Here is a 21,510-nt window from a genome sequence, read left to right as displayed (position 1 = left end):
CATAAGAACCCTGAAACTTATGTCCCCGATATTAGCCCGCTACTTCCAAGTGGCACTATACTTTGTTTGGGCTGAAAATTGAATTTTAAAAAATCCATTTGTAAATTCGTCAAGTTGTTGGCCCCGTAGGCCCACTAAAGAAGACACGGGTTAGAAAAATGTATTTATATTGAGAACAAAATAGAATATACAGAATACAAACAGTTGTAGCACTTAATTCCAAGATGGCGTACTACGAAGTATACACACCACACTACACAGGAGTGTCGGTACAGATGTCTATTTATACAGTTCAGAAGAACTCATATCTTGTGCATACGTGAGTTCCCACAGTAATATATATACATGTATTAAGAAACATTGATCATGCCTTTTTGTAATCATTTATTTGTTGGATTTACTGCATATCAGAGCGAATTCCTAAATTCCACGCGAATTTCGGAAAAAATCCAGATACCATTGAACGAAGCAACGTCTAGAATCCTGGCCGTAGTTTAATTATGTGTAAATTATTAAGTATGTTGTAAATGGAAGTTAGAAAGTTTTATAGATTGTACATAATAAAATGCAATTGTATTTTACACCGTGTGTTGCTCGTATATATGACTAAAATGTTTCAAATGTTTCCCATGAATTTGAATGTTATGGATGCTAATTTTAAAAAAATATCTCTATTAATGTTTTTCTTTACCTTTTTTTCAGGTTATTCGAAAAGACCAGCTTTTAATGTATCGAGTTAATAAATTATGCGAGATCAATAAAGTTTTCGTTAAATACATTTCTTGTCATTTCTTTTATGATATCTCTGTATTTTCTATTGGATAGAACGATTGCATAATACTTCTAGAAACGCATAATGAAGTCACTTTAAGCTTATACTTTTAAGAGAATACTCATGAATCCCTACAACTGCTAAGTATAACTGTTTATGCCAGTACACACGCTCCAAATTCCTGAATCATTTTCGGACTTCAGGGTGAGACTGGCAGATATATTTGCCATACTCGTTGTACACATAAGTACTTTTGCTTCCTTCCATCTTCAATATCAAGTAAATAACAGGTATGTTTAATTGCTTACTGTTTCAGCGAAAACCTGGTGATTTTTTTTTGTAGCATTAAATAAAATATTAGTATTAATAAAAGACTGTTTAAGTTTTATGTGCAGAGCTTCTAAAATATGTAATCTTAGTTTCATTTTCTAATATAATTGTGCTGTCTTCCAGAATTTTTCCAAGACAAAAATTTTAAAGACAAAATGATTACCTTTTAGGTGTTGGGCTATAACATTTGTGTCAGATTTACGGTAGTAAAGCTTACATACATGATTTTTTATTGTTGGAGACACAATCCCTCGAGGAATGTATATACAAAATTTCAAGTCTGTAGATAAAAAATTCATTGAGTATATAGGTTGAGAAGTGTTGTGACACACGTTCTCATTTCTTGACATTAACATATAAATGTTTATTCGCACATGCGTATAGAAGCACTTAAATCTACATTAACCTGCTAGTTTCCATTTTTTTAGGTTGACCACTTGGTATTTTTACCTGGTAAGAACGAACTCGAATTCGTTACACAGGTCCAAATTCCTTATATATATAAAATTGACAGAGTTGCTTGGTAGAGACCGTTTATCGCACGGACAGACAAGCAAGGTCACTTGTAAAATTTCCAATGTTTAGACCCAAAATTGGCTGAATAGTTTGCTAAAGACCGCGAAGGTCATATATTTCAATTGTGATACATTGGCAGCAAAATCTTAGGCCCCAAACCGATTGAAAAACTTGCCCAATGTCGGAATACACTTTGTGTAAAATTTCAAATGTTCGGACCAAATATTGGCTGAGTAATTTCCTAGAGATTGCAGAGGTCAATTTTTTAAAAATTTGACCCTAAATTTGATCTCTTAACATTTATTGTTTTAGGTTCAAATCAAATTAAAAAGTTGGATCCATGTCCCAGTAACCTACATCTAAAATTTCAAGGGTTTAGACCCAAAATTGGCGGTGGAGTTTGGTAGATGTTTCAAAGGTCAAATCGTTGAAATTGTTAGCCGAAAACCGATTTAAAAGGTTTTTTTTTAAATCTCAACACCTCTTATGTCAAATCTCGAGTCTGTAGACTGAAAATATACAGAATAGTTTACTAAGGAAATGTCCCCACACACAGACACACACACAGACAATTTTACTTATATATATATATATATATATATATATATAATCTCAGAAAAAAAAAAAACAAAAAACAATCGCAACACTCACATTGTTAGAGGATTCATAAGTACAGTATCAATATAAGACTAAGTTTCTATTTACTCAAATGACGTCATCCTTAAAACTAATGAAACTAGGATGAGATACATCCTATTTCGAGTTATTGAATTCAAGTTAAAGTAATGGCAGCTTAGAGGGTTTGGATGCGCCGGGGGCCAACAACGAATCCGTCGTGAAAGTTGTGCTTATACTGATGATAAGATGGGAGGATATTCTCCACAAAGATTGCGATAAATCGGCTTTCACCACGTTTCAATGATTTTCTTGAGGACATTATCATTTGAACCAAGATATTTGAAGGTTTACGGACGTGGAAGATTCTGTTTGTCAACCGGGGTGGTGCTATATTCAGTTTTATTAGTCGTTAGATATTCCGTCTTTCTGATATTTAGTCGCAGACCAAACTGCGGCAGCCTGTCCCAGCAAACATAGGACATTTTTGTAAGTCAAATTTAATCTATGAGGTGAGCAGAACATTATCTGCATACAAGAATGTTCATGGCCTGGTCAATGCAGGTCCTGTGTTATCGCATGCGTGTAAAGAATGAAGATTTGGAGAAAGTCGATTTTTTGTGTATTCCGGCCATGATGGAGAAGTCCTTGGAAATACTTTTACCAATTCAAACCAGACTCTTTAATGATATGTAAAGTAATTTGACTCAGATTACCAGTTTCTTGGCATGCTTTTTTTGTCAAGAGCCGTGCAGCCTAGATGGTGTTAGTTGTTCCACATTTCTCGAATAATCGAATAGATCACAGTTGCTGCATTCAGTGAGAGTTTATTTCCTCTTAAAGATTGGTACTGTTGTTCCAATTAATTTTTTCCTATTGTATGAGACATGTGTAGCTTATGATATGTTATAATACTGCCATATTAGTCGAGCAAGTAACTGCTCGACAAACAAAATGTTACTTACAGACTACTATTGAGTAATGAGGCCATAGGCACTGCTTGAAAAAACAATTTTAATTTCCTCGCCACATATTTAATGAATTTCGTTGGAATAGGGATAATACTAATCTCCATGTTCTTCTGTTTCATTTCAGATATTATTTTATATAATTTGATACTATATCAATTTAAAAAAATATTTTTTACAAAATCGTTCCGTAAGAGTTTTACAACCGGGCAACTATTCATACTAACATAACATAACACTAAATAACTGTCCGTTGGAACTATTACTATTACTACTATTCTTTATTCCTAACAGCATCAGACTGACTGCTTGCTAGAATTATCGCTTGCACATTGATTTTTACACACAGAGAGAGAGGGGTGAGGGGGAGGGAGAGCTTTAGGTCCAGCATAAAAAATTTAATTTCTTCACCATAGAATGGAATAGTGATAACAACGCTCATGTTATTCTGATTTATTTGAGATATTTATATATTTTGATTGATTGATTTTCGATTAAAAAATATATATACTTTACAGATTTGGTTGTTGTGGGTTTTCCACTGTAATTATTTATTAGTACATAATGTTTTCATTTTCATTAGTGTTTTTTTTTGTTTAGATGTGGGTGCACACCGGCGCGCCGGCGTACTCCTCCGCATACAAATATAAGCCACAGATGCACGCTCCCACACGCATGCTTGTACACAGATAAGCATGCATACGCACATACACATACGCAAGCACATATGCTCTCGTTATATACATCTGCAAAGATACGCACCCATACCCACTCAAGCACAGATATGTGCGCACGCATATACATACGGATATATAGCGTGGCATGCCATAAATATGGGCGCGGGTGTCATCCACATATACTTAACATACGCATTAATAAGCGCCCACGTGCCCGGGATAGTGGTTCTAGGTAGCCATGTTTATAGATTTTAAGGAGGAGTTTGGGGTGGTCTATATGGGGATTGAGTGCTGTAGTTATTGTTCTAAGTTGGGGTATTTTTTATATGGTATTATCGATTAGTTTTGTCGGAATGCTATATTGGAGTGTCATACTATAAGGTGTGCGTCTATGCACATGGGGCATCGGTTAGTTGTACATTTCCATGTGCACTTACCTGTGCAGGTGTAAATCCACATAGTCATGTGTAAACAATTTCCGTGTTAAGTCGTGGAGATTGCATGTAGGGTGTGTTGGGGTTGTGCGGGGTGGTGGTGGCTGGGGGGGAATTGATGCCGATTATTGGGTGCTTATGTGGGATGAGGTTATGTGGTGTTTAGAGTTGGTGGTGATTGGGGGTATGTGTTATTTTGTTGGATTTAGGAGGATTCTTAGGGGAGGGGGTAAGGTGGTGTGGGGTGTGGGGTGTGGGGAGTGGGTTGAGGGGGTTTTGTTGAGTGTATATCATGGTGGTTGTGGTGGGTGGTTGTATTGGATATATAGTTAGGGGGATTTAAGGTGGTGTTGTCTAAGAGATGTTTTAGAGAGGTGTATAGTTGTTAAGAAGGTGTGATCTGTAATGCCTACAGTTTATGGTGGTTTCCTGTTTTTGGTTTAGTAATTTGTCTCTGTCTTTAAAATTGGAGATAAGGAGTTTTTCGTTTAGGCTGAGGAGACATGGGGAGTTTAGGGATTTACATGTGCTAGATTTTCTAAGGATTTCCCATTTGATGGTTGGTGTAAGGTTATTTTGGGTTAGATGTAGGTAGTGGGTAGTTAGTGAGGTTTTGTTAGGTGGTTAGAGTTTGTGAAGGAGCATTTATGTACTCTGAATCTATCCTTAAATGAGGTGCCGGCCAGGCCAATATAGTATTTTTTGTCGTTTGTGTTTTCTTTAGGTGCGATTGTGGCTTTATATACTACTTCTGTTTGTAGGCATTGTTGATTAAGTGAGCATTCCGATTTGTTGTTGCAGTTGCACTTGTTCTTTTTGGTGTTGTTTGTATTTTCATCTTTGTTAAGTATTTTTCTGTTGTGTTTTTTTATTATTTGTTCTAGGTTGTCCGTACAGCTGTAGCTGAGTTTAATTGTGTTTTGTTGAAGATTTTGTGTAGTACGTGGCTGGGTGGGAAGTGGTTGTTTATTAGTTGGAAGAATTTAGTGCCAAGTTTTGTTTTGACCATTGTATTGAAGGGGGGGGTTTGAACCAAATTATTTTCCTAGTTCTATTTCTCTTGTTTGCGGTATTGGGTGGATTTGGTTTAATGTAATTGAAGTTAGTATTTGGGTGACCACTTTCCTTAAGAGCACTTTCGTAGAAGGGTTTATGTTTGTTGAAAATTTCGAGTTTGGAGGAGTTGGTGCTAAGTCTTTTTTCGATAGATGTGGGAATGTGTTTAATTATATGTTTTGGGTGGTTTGATAGTGGGTGTATATAGAGTGGGTAGGTGTTGTCTTTGGTGTAGGGTTCGTATGTGTTGCTTGAGAGGTTGAGAGTTACATCGAGGAAGGTGACGGTTTTTATGTTGGATTTGATGTTTAGTTTTAGGCCTATTCTGTTCATTTCTTTAGTTAAGGTTTTCTTTATTTTTTCGCATTTGGGGCCATTTGAGTTTTCAACTATTATGAGGCCATCGTCTCTATATAGTCCTATGTTTTTGTTATTTATAGTGTTTGTTGGGTTGTATAGGATGAAAAGACCGACAAGATCAGTTGCTTCTGCTGAGTCTGCCGCTCCCATTGAGAGGTCGAATGATCCGGATTGGTTCTTCTTTGTCCATTGGGTGCTTTGGCTAATTAGGACTGTTTTTCTGGACTTTTTTCTAATGTCCATTTCGGATGGTTGTAGGTCGGAGAGTAAAGAGGCAAATTCCAAGGCTTCGTCAAACAGTTCTTTTGATATGGAAGGATATTAGCTTTCAATATCGAACTGGATGAAGGCGGCCTTCTTTTTATTTTGGATGTTGTTGAACTATTCTATGGTGTCTTTAGTATTTATCCACTGGTTTAGTTCATATTTGGTTTTAATTTGTAAGTTAATTCTTTCTAGTGTTCTTTTGCTAATTTTTCCTATTTCGAGCTTAGTGGGGTTTATGAGCCTAGTTTTTTACTCCAATAGTTTCTTTCCCAGAACTGCGGGTCTTTGGAACTCCCTTCCGGGATTCTGCTTTCCCAACTGCACTGATATGCAGAATTTCAAGTGTAATGTTGCCAAACATCTTTCTACTCATTTCCCTTCATAATGACCCTGCTAATTAAGTCCCTGATAGTAGCCCCCTGCTTCAAAGTGGCACTGTGCCTTGTTTGGGGTGAAAATTGAATTTAAAAAAATTAATATTATTTTCATAAGTATGCATACATTAATTAGAACTAATAAATTTACTAATTATTAAATAAAATATTTTGGCACAATATTTATAAATTTATAGAACATGTTAGTTCGAAAAGTTGGGTTTAGTGAATTTATTTCTAAAGTTCAACATGGCGTAATGGAAACACTATAAGCTTCTATCTACAGCGTCTCTTCCAATTTTCGGATTTTAATCATGTCAAAACGAACTTTATGTCATTTTTTACGGATTGATTATTGCTATTTCTTCTGATGAGTTAAGGCCATAATAAATTCACTATTGATATAATAATTAAGTGATTGACTTTGCGCTACGAAACAGATACTATCAAGAATTGTAAATGCCAATTGAATTAAAGGGACAAATTATAAGATGGTCAACATCATGAACTTTGAAATATAGACTATATATATATATATATATATATATATATATATATATATATATATATATATATATACAGTTTGTTTATTATACAAACTTTATTGATTACATATGTGCATACATGGAATCTCAATTCAAGGATAACACTTCATTAGACCAAAAAAGAATCTATATTAAAATGAGATTCAAAAATTAGATTAGTTTTTATAAGTTTTTATTAGAGTTTAGTTAAAGTTCTGGAAGAGAGTGAGGTGTATACTTTGTGAATGTGAGCAATAGGAGTTTTGAAGGGAGGTGTGGTGAAGTTTGAGGGAGGCGGGGGAGTACGATTTCGAATGGTTAAGCTGTCGTAGTGGGGAGGTCTTAGTATTCTTTTTACTTGGCGGCTGTTTATTGGTCTTAGTTTCACTTTGATCGGTTGTTATATTATACCTTTTCGTCGCTACTTCCCTATTTTAGGTTTTTATGGTTGTTTTTCTTTTCTAGTGGCGATTTCATTTTCCTCTTGACAAGTTTTGATTTATTTATTCATATTTTTATTTTATTTGTTTGTTTTTCATTTTATTCATCGCTTTTTTATCCGTTCATTTGTTTCTAGTTTTCAGATTATTTATGAATTTATTTGTTTGTTTATTTATAAGATGTCCATATGGTCAAATTAACAGTTGGTTGAACATGTATATGGCCTTATTTGCATGATTTAAATAAAGGTGGTATACTATAGTAACTGGAATTATAGATATCTTCTTAAGATTCCAGTTTTTTTCGTTAGATATGAAACACAATGTGTTCAATCATATGATTATGAAAGCATAAAAAATGCCGAAGCATCTGTTCCGATTGTTTTGCTGTAATTCTACCAAAACTAATACGATCCTTGATTTAAAGGAAATTGTAAATCAAAACACGTTAATCTATCTCTGTATAACTCTTTTTTAAAAAGGTACGGAAACGTCTTCCTCACCTAATCTTTGAAAATCTCGTTCTTTTAAATTTAATTAATGACTTTAACGTTCATAACAGTATGTGTTATATATTGTATGGTTTTAGGTATTTATCAGCATCAATCATGTATTTTATCTACTTTTGCAGTGTTCGTGCTTTAATTTATTTGTGCTGTGTTAGGATTATTTAAATGGTTATTTCTTTGGGGGTTATTTTTAATTCAAAGGCAATAGACTTGTTGCAAGCTGTTATTATGGGTTTTATATTTACTTATATTTAAAAAAGATATGAAATTTGAACGATACATGCAGTTCAAATGACTTCATATTTTCTATAAATTATGTTTTCAATTATGCTTTATTATATTATAAGGTTCTAAAATACGTAGAGTACATTTATATGAGGAGTATTTTTGCTGCACGGTTTCAATGCATACACACACACACACACACACACACACACACACATATATATATATATATATATATATATATATATATATATATATATACTAGGTGTATGTTGAGGAAAAAAAGCGGTAAATTTTTTAAACTTCGACCCCTATTATGACCCCTTAAATTTATTGTTTTGGGCTCAAATTAAGTTACTAAGTTAAATCCATGTCCAAGAAACTTATATCTAAAATTTCCAGTGTTTATACCAAAAATTGTCGGAGGAGTTTGGCAGAGTTCTCAAGGGTGAAATCGTTGAACTTTGACCCCTTAATCGCGAAACTTCTGGCCGACAACCAATCACATCTATTTTCCCAAATCTCATTAGTCTGTAGACTAAAAATTGACAGAGTTATTGCGTAGGGAAATGTACACAGACAGACACACAGACAGACAGATACACAGACACGTTCACTTTTATAGATATACTAGCATTTCAGCCCGGCGTTGCCCGGGTGTTTTGATGTGTATGTGTAGCAAAAAAAAAAAATACGGTCAATCTTTTTACGTTGACCCCTATTATGACCCCTTAACATAAATTGATTTGGGCTCCAGTAAAGCTATTAAGTTAGATACATGTCCAAAAAACCTATATCTAAAATTTCAATTGTTTATACTAAAAATTGACGGAGGAGTTTGGTAGAGTTCTCAAAGATCAAATCGTTGAACTTTGACCCCTTAACAGCCAAATTTCTGGCCGAACACAGATTAGAAAGTTTTCCCAAATCCCAGTACCCTGTATATCAAATTTTGAGTCTGTAAACTGAAAATTGACAGAGTTATTACGTAGGATAATGTACACACACAGACACACAGACACGTTCACTCCTATAGATTAAACAAAAAAATATACTTACCAGCATTTCAGCTCGGCGTTGCCTGAATGTTTGGATGTGTCTATTGAGCGAAAAGAAAAGTGGTAGTAGGAAGGCAGGCTCGAACCCGTACCGCGAAGGAGGAAAAGAACAGGGGAAAAAACTTGACGTCTATGCTGTTACGACCACCGCCAAATCGGAAGTGACTTTTTTAAAAATTAAGGCTAGACAATCGAAAGGAGAGGATGACTTTCAAAAATATCGGCGAAAAAAGAGACCCCCCCCCCTCGTAGAAAAGTTCCCAGTTGAAGGTGAAGATATTAATGTTTTTAGCCAATTTTTCGATATTTGTCGTCTGAAAGGTCGGACTTCAAAACTATACTGATCTTGGTAAAATCTGTTGCCTCTGTCGAAAATTTTAGGCACACATGAAAACATACATACATACATACATTTAATTATTTGTAACTAAAATTTTTCGACCCAAACCGATTAAAATGCTTGCCCTATCTCTGAATACCCTTTATGTCAAATTTCAAATGTTTAGACCAGAAATTGTCTGAGTAATTTGGCAGAGACCGCAGAGGTCATTTTTTTTTTAACTTTGACCCTATTATAACTCCTTAACATTTATTGTTTCGGGCTTAAATCAAGTTATTAAGTTAGATCCATGTCAAAGGAACCTATATCTAAAATTTCAAGTGATTAGACCCAAAATTGTCGGAGGAGTTTGGTAGAGTTCTCAAAGGTAAAATCGTTGAACTTTGACCCCTTAACAGCCAAATTTCTGTCCGAAAACCGATCACAAAGATTTTCCCAAATCTCAGTATTCTGTATATCAAATTTCGAGTCTGTAGACTAAACATTGATAGAATTATTGCGTAGGGAAATGTACACAAACAGACAGACAGATAGATAGATAGATGGATAGATAGATAGATTAAACAAAAATATATAGTACTAGCATTCCATCTCGGCGTTGCCCGGGTGTTTGGAAGTGCATGCTAAGCAAAAAACAAAAAAAGGTCAATTTTTTTAACTTCGACCCCTATTATGACCCCTTAAAATTTTATGTTTTGGGCTCAAATCAAGTTACTAAGTTAAATCCATGTCCAAAAAACCTATATCTAAAATTTTAAGTGTTTAGACCGAAAATTGTCGGAGGAGTTTGGTAGAGTTCTCAAAGGTGAAATCGTTGAACTTTGACCCCTTAATCGCCAAATTTCTGGCCGAAAAGCGATCACATCGATTTTTCCAAATCTCAGTACCATCAAATATCAAATTTCGAGTCTGTAGACAAAAAATTGACAGAGTTATTGCGTAGGGAAATGTACGCACACAGACACGCACAGAGACACTTTTACTTTTATAGATATATAGATAGATATAGATAGAGCAAAAAAAAAAATGGGCCAAACAAATTTTATACATTTTATTGCATTAAACATTTGAACAAAGGACAATTGAACAAAGAAACTTAAACGAGACTAATAACACAGAACAAGACATTTACTTTAATAAATGCTTGGGATGGAATCGCATTCTCTTTTGATTTCTTTAAAAGATCAATCCTTTTAGACATGCTCTCAACCAAAGTGGAACACTGTGAAAGGGGATGCTATTCTATTCGCTTTACACAGCTTCCCACAGTTTGTCATTGTTCAAAAAAGTTCTTCCGGCCAATGCACGAGATATTATGGACCAAATATTCTCGATTAGGTTTAAATCGGGGCTTTGATCTGGCCAAAACATCACATCAATTGAATTATCAGAAAACCATTTTTCTGTGACTTTAGCAGTGTGTGCAGGAGACTTATCATGTTGAAAAATAATGTTCTGGGATAATCAGAGCTTCTGAATGCTTAGTAACATTTCTGTTTCTAATATTCGAATGTATTCCTTTGCATTGATTGACTTTTCACATCTAATAAGTCCGCCAACTCCTGCTGCAATAAAAGTTCCCCATACCATTATCCCTCCATTCCCGTGTTTGACTGTCGTTTTTATGCAACTTGGCGAAAATCTTTCTCCAGTTCTTCGATTACACCGTTCGGGAGTATCGGGAGCACCATTAACAGGTCAAAATCTTGATTCATCTGAACCAGTCTGTATCTTTCTTGCAATTACATGAAAAAAATCTGTTTCTATAATTGATGTTCTTCTTAGATAAAAATGGCTTCCTTGCACACCTTTTAGAGGAAAATCACATTTCTTTCATTCGTCTAAATTTTGTATATCTAGAAAGACAATTTCCAGCCCCTGATTTGAAGTCTTTGCTATAATCAACATAAGTTTCCTTTCGATCCTTCAAAACAGTAAATTTTAACCCGTGGTCGTCCTTCAAAGTTGATGCTCTAGCGTGACCAGGTCCAGATTTCTCTTTTACCAAGCGTTCGACTTCAAACCTTTGACCAATTCGCTACACTGCAGAAAAAGATGTTTTCACATTTTCTTTTCTTAAAATATAAAAAAAAAACATAGCTTGTTAGTCATTTTGGACTGCCTTAATCCTGCAATTTTTTTTTATATCTTCGCTAAGATGCATTCTTAATATTTTTAGGATTAATCTTTTCACTTATTATTATATGCTATGATAATAATGATCTGCAAAATATAAATTTTCAGTTAAAATTAACAAAAATTAATGGAAAAATATTACAAAATCGATTTCTTCCTTCTTTCGCTCTTGGCCCATTTTGTTTTTGTTTTTTTGCTAATAAGTATATATATATATATATATATATATATATATATATATATATATATATATATATATATATATATATATATATTAGCGGGGTGCACTCGGCTTTGCTCAGTCGTAAAATACGCTTTAATATGATATTATAATTCGTCCAAATTTCGTATGTAGTATTATAGTCGTCATTTCAAACGTAAAAAAGAATTTGGATGCCATCAGCTTGCATCGAAACCAAAAACACAACTGTAGCATTCAAAGCTGATGACGTTACCACTGGCAAATGAACTGATTAAAAATAAAATAAGATAAATGTACAAAATGCATAATGATTTTTTGGAATCCTTTTGACCCCTTAAAAACTATCTTATCAAACTAAAGACTCATAAAAGAACGGTCCATGAGAAATCCAATCATTTGAGGCCCCAGCGCCGCTCTACAACTTTTAGTTTTGGCAGAGATAGAGTTTGAAAATTTGCAAATATGCAGACAGACATAGTGAGGTTTATAAATTATATATATATATATATAGATATATATATATATTCAATATATATATATATATATATATATATTCAATATATATATTATAATATATATATATATATATTCAATATAGTTATATATTCAATATATATATATTCAATATAGTTATATATTCAATATATATATATATTCAATATAGTTATATATTCAATATATATATATATACATATATATATACATATATATATATATATATATATATATATATATATATATATATATATATATATAGTTTTAAATATAATGGGCGGAAGTCTCTCGAGAGCTCTTTCAGCTATCATCTCATCAGGAGAAAATCGATAGCGTAAAAATAATACTATGTCGAAAGTAAAGAGTTCTGATGGGGAACTATTCAATGTGCCAAAAATTACGGGGACAATAAAATAAAGTTTATTAACGTTGTGTTCGTTACAACTCTACTTTCAACCGAGTCGTTGTTTGTTTCGTTCATCATACTCTTTTCTTCTACCTCTTCTTTTACACACGTCCGTTCGCTTTAGTGACTAAAAACCGTCTGTCCTCCCGCTTTCCTTTCCTCGTTATTTATGGAACCAGGGTACGAGATTCTCCGAGATTCCCTGAGATTCCACGAGACTTTTTTCCACATAAAAGCCTGCGGGCGCCATCTTGATTCTCAATTTGTGCTCTGCAGGCACAAACGCGCAGCCGCTTTAACGGTAAGCCACTTCTTTCTCCAAACTCCTCCTGATCTCATGATCACAGAGACGGCAGGGGGGTGGCCATCGCCGCCGTCGGGTGCTTCTGCGAAGGGGGACAATGCTGCTCTCATCCACCGCCTGATGGTCGGGGAAGGCTTCATCTCCGTGGAGGCTACTGATATCAGAGTCACTGCTTGATAGGGATGGTGCAAACCAAAGGGATGGCCCACTCGTCTCAGAGTCAGAGTCACTCTCATCGTCCACTGGAGGTGGTACATGTGTCGCCTGCCCTAGGTCTCTAACGTGACGGGGTACGCCATCAACCTGGACACACTGCTGACTAACCACATCGGTCACTGTGCCCCGTTTATACTTGTCAGTACATCGGTTTCCTGGCGGCTTCACCCAGACAGCATCCCCTTTGGCATATTGATTCCGTTCTATCTCAGTGGTCACAGTTGTATCGGGGTGGATTCCTTTTTCTCGGACACGGTACTGATAGATTGCGTTTGCAGGCGCCGTTCCTGGAGAGACGCCATCCTTCGGCATGAGATTATACCAGTACACAGCTTCTGCGATGGTTCACTGCTTCCTGGTTGCAATTGTTTTGATGCTGCGATGGCTTCTCTCAGCTATACCATTGCCAGAAGGCACATAAGCGCATCTAAGCCGCAGCCGCACACCCCATTCTTGTAAGAACTGCCTCATCTGATGGCTGCAAAAGGCTGGGTCGTTGTCCGTCAGCACTTCATCGGGTGCACTTCTTTCACAGAACACGGATGACAGCTGGCGAATAATGCTGCAAGAGTCCTGGCGCCCGAGGAGTCTCCAGACCGCGAAACGTGTAGGCCCACAATCGATGAGGGTAAGGAAGTGGTTGTCACCGTAGTGTGTGATGTCCATGCCCACTCTCTGCCAATTACCACTCACTCTCAACTCCCCTTTCTTCCATCGTGCTGGAGCTGGGTCGATGGATTGGCAGGCCTCGCAACTTTCCACCACTCTCCGGATATCTTTTTTTTCTACTCCTGGATCAATCATCTTGACAAAGTACAGTGTCCGCTTGGTGCCAGGATGTCCACACTGTCGATGAATGTCCATGATGCGTGCTGCATCCACATTACACATAACTTCTGCACATGTGTTTTGCAGATTATCAGAATCTCTCCGAGCACCAACCAGAAGCCATCTTTGAGGGACTCTTGTCGGAGCATCTGCTCTGTTGAGCGCAGACCCGATCCACACTACGTCCACGGTCAGGTCGTACTCTGTGATGGTGTCGACCAAGGTGGCAAGCCGTCTTCGAATTAACATCTCACTCGATGCTCGTGTTGTCAGCCGTGCTCTTCCACTTAATGCATCGGTTATCCACCGATGAGTGCATGCCGAGTCAGTCATGATATGTAGAACCTTGGCTTGCCATTGAAGCGCCAAGTTAACGCCCTTCAATGTGGCATCAAGTTCGGCCAGGTTTATGTGCCTCGAATCATTCTCTGGCCGAAGCCAACAGGCATCTTCAATAATGGAATCGTTAACTGCAAGGGTAACTCCAAGGGCCAGTGAACTAGCATCCACCCAGACCGTGAACTCATTCCCGCTGACGCACCACTTTCCCTGAATGGGGTCATCACTGGTCACCTGGACACAGCCTCTGTTAGCATGCTCCTTAGGGTGACATCGTGTACTGCATCATCCCATCCCGACGACACGGCTGTTGCACGTCTTTTTATGGTCGCCACGGCCACCCTGAGCCAACCGCACACAGGGAAATGGCCTCCCATCTTTCCACAAACCGAAAACACTGTTCGTCGAGTGATGTTTGGTGGGACCTTGGGGACGTGACTTCCTCTTCTCCAGTAAAGTCCCTCCTTGCTATTGCGCACGTGCAGGCCGAGAACTTTTGCTCCATCGCACAGACGCTCTGGTTCCTTACATGTCAGTCCAAAGCTCTCAAAGTGCATTCTAACCGATTGCGCTGACATTGACATTGCTCTCATTGACGAATATATCATCGATGTATGAGGATGTTGCCTGTTGCACTGCCTCATCTTGCTGCCGGATAGCATGCATGATTGCTGTCATAATGCCTAGTGCCACATTTAGACCGAACCCTAGCCTGGTTAGACAATATCGGGTTCCTCCAATTTCCACAGTCTGAAATGGCCACAATTTCATCTCAATGCATATTTGCAGATAGGCACTGCGTAGGTCCAGAGTTGTCACGTTCGATCCCTGCTGTCGCCACTCCCTTAATTTGAGTGCACACACATCAGCCCTTGCCGTATATGGGTCGACATGCTCATTGAGCTCACGGTAGTCTAGGACGGGCGGACCTTTTGTTTGGTCTCTTGTACGACGGCCATCAAGGGAATCAGCCCTCGCGGGGGGCCAAGCTCATCCTTTGGGTATGGAAGAAGTTAGCCATTGTCGATCAACGTCTGCAGTTCTTCTTCTGTTACCTTAGCCACATGGGTGGGGGATATTCTGATAACCGGTTCCGCAAGGATATTGGTGGCTGATCGTTTGACCACTTCAAAGACGCCGTCCATGCATTGGTGTTTCTATCATACTCTGCACGAAAGTCAGGCTCGTCGAGAGTTATGGCAGCACAAACGTGTTCCTCACATTGGGAGAACTGTACCTTGCCGGTTCTGTCCACAGTAATTCCACCCAGTTGTGTAATCAAGTCCATACCCAGGAGTAGGTCGTATCCGAGAAGCTCTCCCTTCACAACCAGGGCTCGCACGGCTACTGCAGGCCCGTCGTTGATGCTTGCGCGGATAATGCTCACCCCACAAGAGGCTAGTGAACCTCCGCCAACAGTTAGTACCGGAATTCTCTCTGCTTTCCAAGTGGCACAGCATATCTTGCTCACGAGAGTCTGGGTGCACCCAGTGTCCACAAGCGCGAGGCGCTCGCTTCCATTAATGTGTATGCTTACAGTGGGTAGCGCCCTGCTCAATGACGATCTGGGGAGAAGACTGGCGCTGTAGCTTCTTCCCCTTGCCCGTTTCCCGGACAGGTGCGGGCCAGGTCTCCGCGTTTTTTGCACTTGTAGCACTGCGGCTCGTCAAGTTTCCGAGTTGGTTGACGTGACGAAAGACAATCACGGGCCAAATGATTGGGTCCTCCACACTTATAGCAGATTGTAGCCAGATCCAGGTCCTGCAATCCAACCTGTGATGGTTGTACAGCTGCCGCTTGGTCTATAGTGTTAGGGCTTTTCTTTAGTATTGCTCGTGCTCGCGCCAATACTTCCGATATGTCCATCTCGTCCATTTGGGATGAGGCACGGAGCCGATCTTCCACACTCTTAGGTAATCTTGCAACAAAGGCGCACACCGAGCCTTTGTCTGACATCCCTCCAAAAAGGACCGATACCTTTTTTAGTTCAGCCAGATACACATCCACCGTTTCCCCGGGGTGTAATTTTCGGGCCATGAGTTCCTTCCATACAGTAATTGGATCTAATGCCAATGCTGTAAAAAGGGCGCGCTTGATGCAGGCGAAATCTGTTTTCTTCTCATCAGCCAACTGCTGGTATACTGCATATGCTCCCCCAGTGAGGCGCATTGGGACCACGCATTCCATACGCTTCACCCCACTGAGCTGACATAGTAATTCTGCTTTTTCCACCCATTCCTGCACTGAGTGATCAGTGCTACTGCCATCAAACAGGGGAATTAACTTCGGGTCAAATCCTGACGTCATGCCGAAATAGCTTGTGTTCGTTACAACTCTACTTTCAACCGAGTCGTTGTTTGTTTCATTCACCACACTCTTTTCTTCTACCTCTTCTTTTACACACGTAAGTTCGCTTTAGTGACTAAAAATCGTCTGTCCTCCCGCTTTCCTTTCCTCGTTATTTATGGAACCAGGGTACGAGATTCTTCGAGATTCCCCGAGATTCCACGAGACTTTTTTCCACATAAAAGCCTGCAGGCGCCATCTTGATTCTCAATTTGTGCTCTGCAGGCACAAACGCGCAGCCGCTTTAACGGTAAGCCACTTCTTTCTCCACAAACGTTTAAAAAACGATTAAAATAATGGCACAACGAGGGGAAGAAAAAAAAACTAATAAAGCGTTAAAATCCAATGACAATATTTATATGTACAAACCAGACAAAGATGCAGGAGTGGTGATTTTGGATAAATCTGACTACGTTGAGAAAATGGCAGTTATTCTCAATGATGTTTCGAAATTCCGTAAACTCGGTCCTGTCGAGTTGACGGATAATACTTGCAAGAACGAGGCAAAAATGCAAAGACGTCTACTTAAAAAAGAAAGTTTTTTTCAAGGACGTCTATGACAGGATTAGACCCTCTGGTTCACAACGTCCTAGAATGTATGGTCTCCCCAAAATACACAAGCAAGGTGTTCCACTGAGACCTATTTTATCAATGGTTGGTTCGGCACAACATTCTTTGGCTAAGTGGCTTATGGAAATTCTGCAACCTGTGCGCGAGTTATGTACCACGCACTGTATCCCTGATTCTTTTCAGTTTGTTGATTATGTACGTGGGTTAGATTCTAAAGAGACGTCTGTTATGTACTCTTTTGATGTCTCTAGTCTCTTTACCAACATACCGTTGGATGAGACTATACATATATGTACCGACGCGCTTTACGATGGTCGCCTGACTGCTCCACGTTTTTCTAGAGATTCTTATTGCACTCATTTTAATAGGCACAAAATCTGTGGAGTTTAGTTTTTGTGATATTATGTACTGTCAGGTTGACGGGTTTCAATGGGGAGTCCGTTGGACCCAACTTTAGCGGATATTTTCGTCGGGTACAATGAATCCGTTTTGTTTAATTTTATAACAAAACCCACTGCATATTTCAAATATGTTGACGACACTTTTGCTGTTTTTCCATCGCAAAGTAAAGCGTCGATATTTTTTGATAGGTTGAATTCTTTGCATGGAGCTCTAAAGTTCACTATGGAAAGTGAGAAGGACAATTCGCTTCCGTTCTTTGATGTTCTTGTCGAACGTTCAAGGGAGGGGGCTTTCTCACTTTAATTTATAGGAAGCCGACATTTACTGGCCTATATGTGAACTGGTTGTCTTTTGTACCAAAATCACGTAAGGTCGGCTTAATTAATAGAGCCCTCATGATTTGTTCACCTAACAAATTGGACGCCGAACTCGATAAGATCAGGAAAATATTCATCAATAATGGTTATCCTGTTGACCTTATTGATGACTGTATTTTCAAAAAGGTTGCGGATTTTAAATCCCCTAAAATGTTTGGACCTGTGAAATGCCCGATTTATTTAAAATTACCGTGGATTGGGGGAAAGAGTACCAGACCTTCCAAACAGATTCGCAGAAGTATTTATGACTGCTTTTATTCTGTGTCCTTGCGTTTGGTATATACTACGAGACCTGCATTTCCTTCTTTTCGCAAGGATAGTTTGCCTTACATCCAAAATAGCAATATTGTATATCAATTCAAATGCCAGTGCGATGCTGGTTATGTTGGGCGAACATCCTTGCATCTTTTGACTCGTATAAACCAGCTTGTTCCATCGAAGATCAGACAAGGGAGGATGTGATCTGGTAGTCTCCCTCCTTCTGCAGCCTTGGACTCTGCTATCGGCCAGCATTTGGTTGACAAGCCGTGCTGTGCCGATAGATATAAAATTGAATGGTTCGAGGTACTACATAGAGTGGACTCCAGAAACCATTTAAACATTTTGGAGTCTGTCTCTATTGCGGTGCGGAAACCTTCTTTGTGCCGACAGAAAGAAACATCTAATACATTGTTTCTCTTTGGCGAACTGTGAATCTTTTCTCCCTTTTTTTTCTCTTCCCCTCGTTGTGCCATTATTTTAATCGTTTTTAAACGTTAATAAACTTTATTTTAGTGTCCCCGTAATTTTTGGCACATTGAATAGTTCCCCGATCAGAACTCTTTACTTTCGACATAGTATTATTTTTACGCTATCGATTTTCTCCTGATGAGATGATAGCTGAAAGAGCTCTCGAGAGACTTCCGCCCATTATATTTAAAACTGTATTTAAATTCTGTACCTCTAAACATTTCTTTAAATATCTTCGGAAAAGGTACAGTCAACATCAAATTAACACCTGTAATACTATCATTCGAATAAGGAGTAGAATTAGATCTACCAACCTCTCCATAGTTTTTTTTTGCGTTCTTGTCTGGAACAAGATGTGGCCCCACATTATATCAGTAAACGCATTGCTGCATCTCGGGTGAAACCTAGTTTTTTTATGGAGCGAGCGTTTATACGAGACGAGATTAATAAGTTGACGGAGAAGCTAGAGGTGTATATTAGTAATCGTCATTACCTCTGGTCTGTAGTTAACTACTACTACTTTTTTGACTTTTTTCGCTTGTGCAAGTATTTATCCATCGGTGATCAATTTGCTAAGCAACGTGCTTCCAAAGACAATAATAAACATCTTGCTCTTCTCGTTCGTAGAAGATATGGGTGTGAACCCATTAATTAAAGCAAACATATTTTTAATCTTTCGAAAACTGAACTTACTTGAATTGAAAATAGAGTTCTGTCTAAGGGATTGGATTTTTGTATTCCCCCAACTAGTATAAATAAAGAGCGAACACTTTCTGCCTTTGAAGTTTTGTTCTCTCAACTGAGACATAATGTCCCTAATTCTCCGGAAAGGATTTCTGAGATCAAATCTAGTTTAGTTGCCTTAGCTCACCGATACAGTAACACACCTGGTGATTATAACGACTTTGTCTGGAACATAACGCAATTTAAAACTATGAAAGCGTTAAAATCCAATGACAATATTTATATGTGCAAACCAGACAAAGATGCAGGAGTGGTGATTTTGGATAAATCGGACTACGTTGAGAAAATGGCAGTTATTCTCAATGATGTTTCGAAATTCCGTAAGCTCGGTCCTGTTTGTGCGATTTACTGCATATCAGAGCGAATTCCTAACTTTCACACGAATTTCGGAAAAAATCCAGATGCCATTGAACGAAGCAACGTCCAGAATCATGGCCGTAGTTTAATTATGTGTAAATTATTAAGTATGTTGTAAATGGAAGTTAGAAAGTTTTATAGATTGTACATAATAAAATGCAATTGTATTTTACACCGTGTGTTGCTCGTATATATGACTAAAATGTTTCAAATGTTTCCCATGAATTTGAATGTTATGGATGTTAATTTAAAAAAAATATCTCTATTAATGTTTTTCTTTACCTTTTTTTCAGGTTATTCGAAAAGACCAGCTTTTAATGTATCGAGTTAATAAATTATGCGAGATCAATAAAGTTTTCGTTAAATACATTTCTTGTCATTTCTTTTATGATATCTCTGTATTTTCTATTGGATAGAACGATTGCATAATACTTCTAGAAACGCATAATGAAGTCACTTTAAGCTTATACTTTTAAGAGAATACTCATGAATCAGGAGTAAAAACCAATCCCAGAAGCTTGTCAAAACATGGAGCCTCCTCAAGGCGAGAGTCATTCATTTCAATTGATGCCAGATGGGGATCAGAACGTTGATGATGTAAAGATAGGGGCTTGGCATGAAAAGTAACCAGCCACCTCTTTCCCCACTGTATCACACGCTCAAGATCAGAGGAGAGAGAGTCAGAGAGAAATTTGTCATTTACGGCCTTTTAAGTGTTGTCATAGATGGTCGTGTCATCAGCATAGATGTCAACGAATGATTTGTGTTTTGGGAGATCATTGATGTAGATCAGGAGGAGAGTTGGGCCCAGGATGGACCCCTGAGAGACTCCAGCATTAATACTGTGGGCCTCTGATTTTTGCCCATCAACCACTACTCTTATGAGCCTATCAGAGAGAAATGATTTAATAATTGAGAAAACATTTCCAGTTATACCGTAGCTGGAAATCTTGTGAAGTAGGCCTTTATGCCATACCTTATCAAAAGCCTTCGATATGTCAAGAGCAATTGCTCTAGAAAGGAAGCCTTTGTTAAGAGATTCACTAATCCTATGAGATATAACCGTTAGCACATCTGCTGTAGATCTAGCAGAACGGAAACCATATTGCATGTCACTAAGAAGGTTATTTCTGTTGAGGTGGTTGAATACTTCTTTATATAATATGGATTCCAGCAACTTACTCATGACACACAGGAGGCTGATTGGTCTGTACTGAGAGGGAGATGACCTATCACCTGAATTCTTAAATACAGGGCATACTGATGAGGTTTTCTAGGGTGTTGTAAAGCACTTCTCCTTAAGGCAACGCTTAAACAGTTTTGTAAGTATGGGGGCAAGTTCTGGTTGAAGCTTTTTCAACACTATAATTGGGATGCCGTCAGGGCCAGTTGCTTTACTGGAATCAAGGTTCTTGATTAGCTTGGCGACCTCACACACAAATATTTGTATGTTGCATAGCGTGTTGTCTGTTATAGGAAGAAATACGGGGAGTTGATGGCCTTCGTCGCATAGAATAGAATTAGCTGCAAAGTTCTTGGCAAATAGTTTGGCCTTGTCTGATGCTGACTAGATGACTTTAGGTCTATTGATGAT

At 38.1% G+C, this 21,510-nt stretch overlaps 1 long non-coding RNA gene across 1 annotated transcript in view; it reads left to right on the top strand.

The window, feature by feature from the left end:
• LOC145247252 (uncharacterized) overlaps positions 1–778 on the top strand; it is a 20,384-nt gene extending 19,606 nt beyond the window's left edge. Inside the window, exon 4 of the long non-coding RNA XR_013863220.1 lies at positions 703–778. This is a non-coding gene — a long non-coding RNA (uncharacterized LOC145247252). The remainder of the gene's footprint in view (positions 1–702) is intronic.
• Positions 779–21,510: the final 20,732 nt, after the last annotated feature.

Source organism: Euprymna scolopes, chromosome 25 (assembly GCF_053919585.1).
Source record: "Euprymna scolopes isolate OS-2025 chromosome 25, ASM5391958v1, whole genome shotgun sequence".
In the NCBI taxonomy this organism is placed as follows: Eukaryota; Metazoa; Mollusca; class Cephalopoda; order Sepiida; family Sepiolidae; genus Euprymna; species Euprymna scolopes.
Note: the sequence above shows the minus strand (reverse complement) of the source record. Positions and strands in the feature narration are given on the sequence as shown.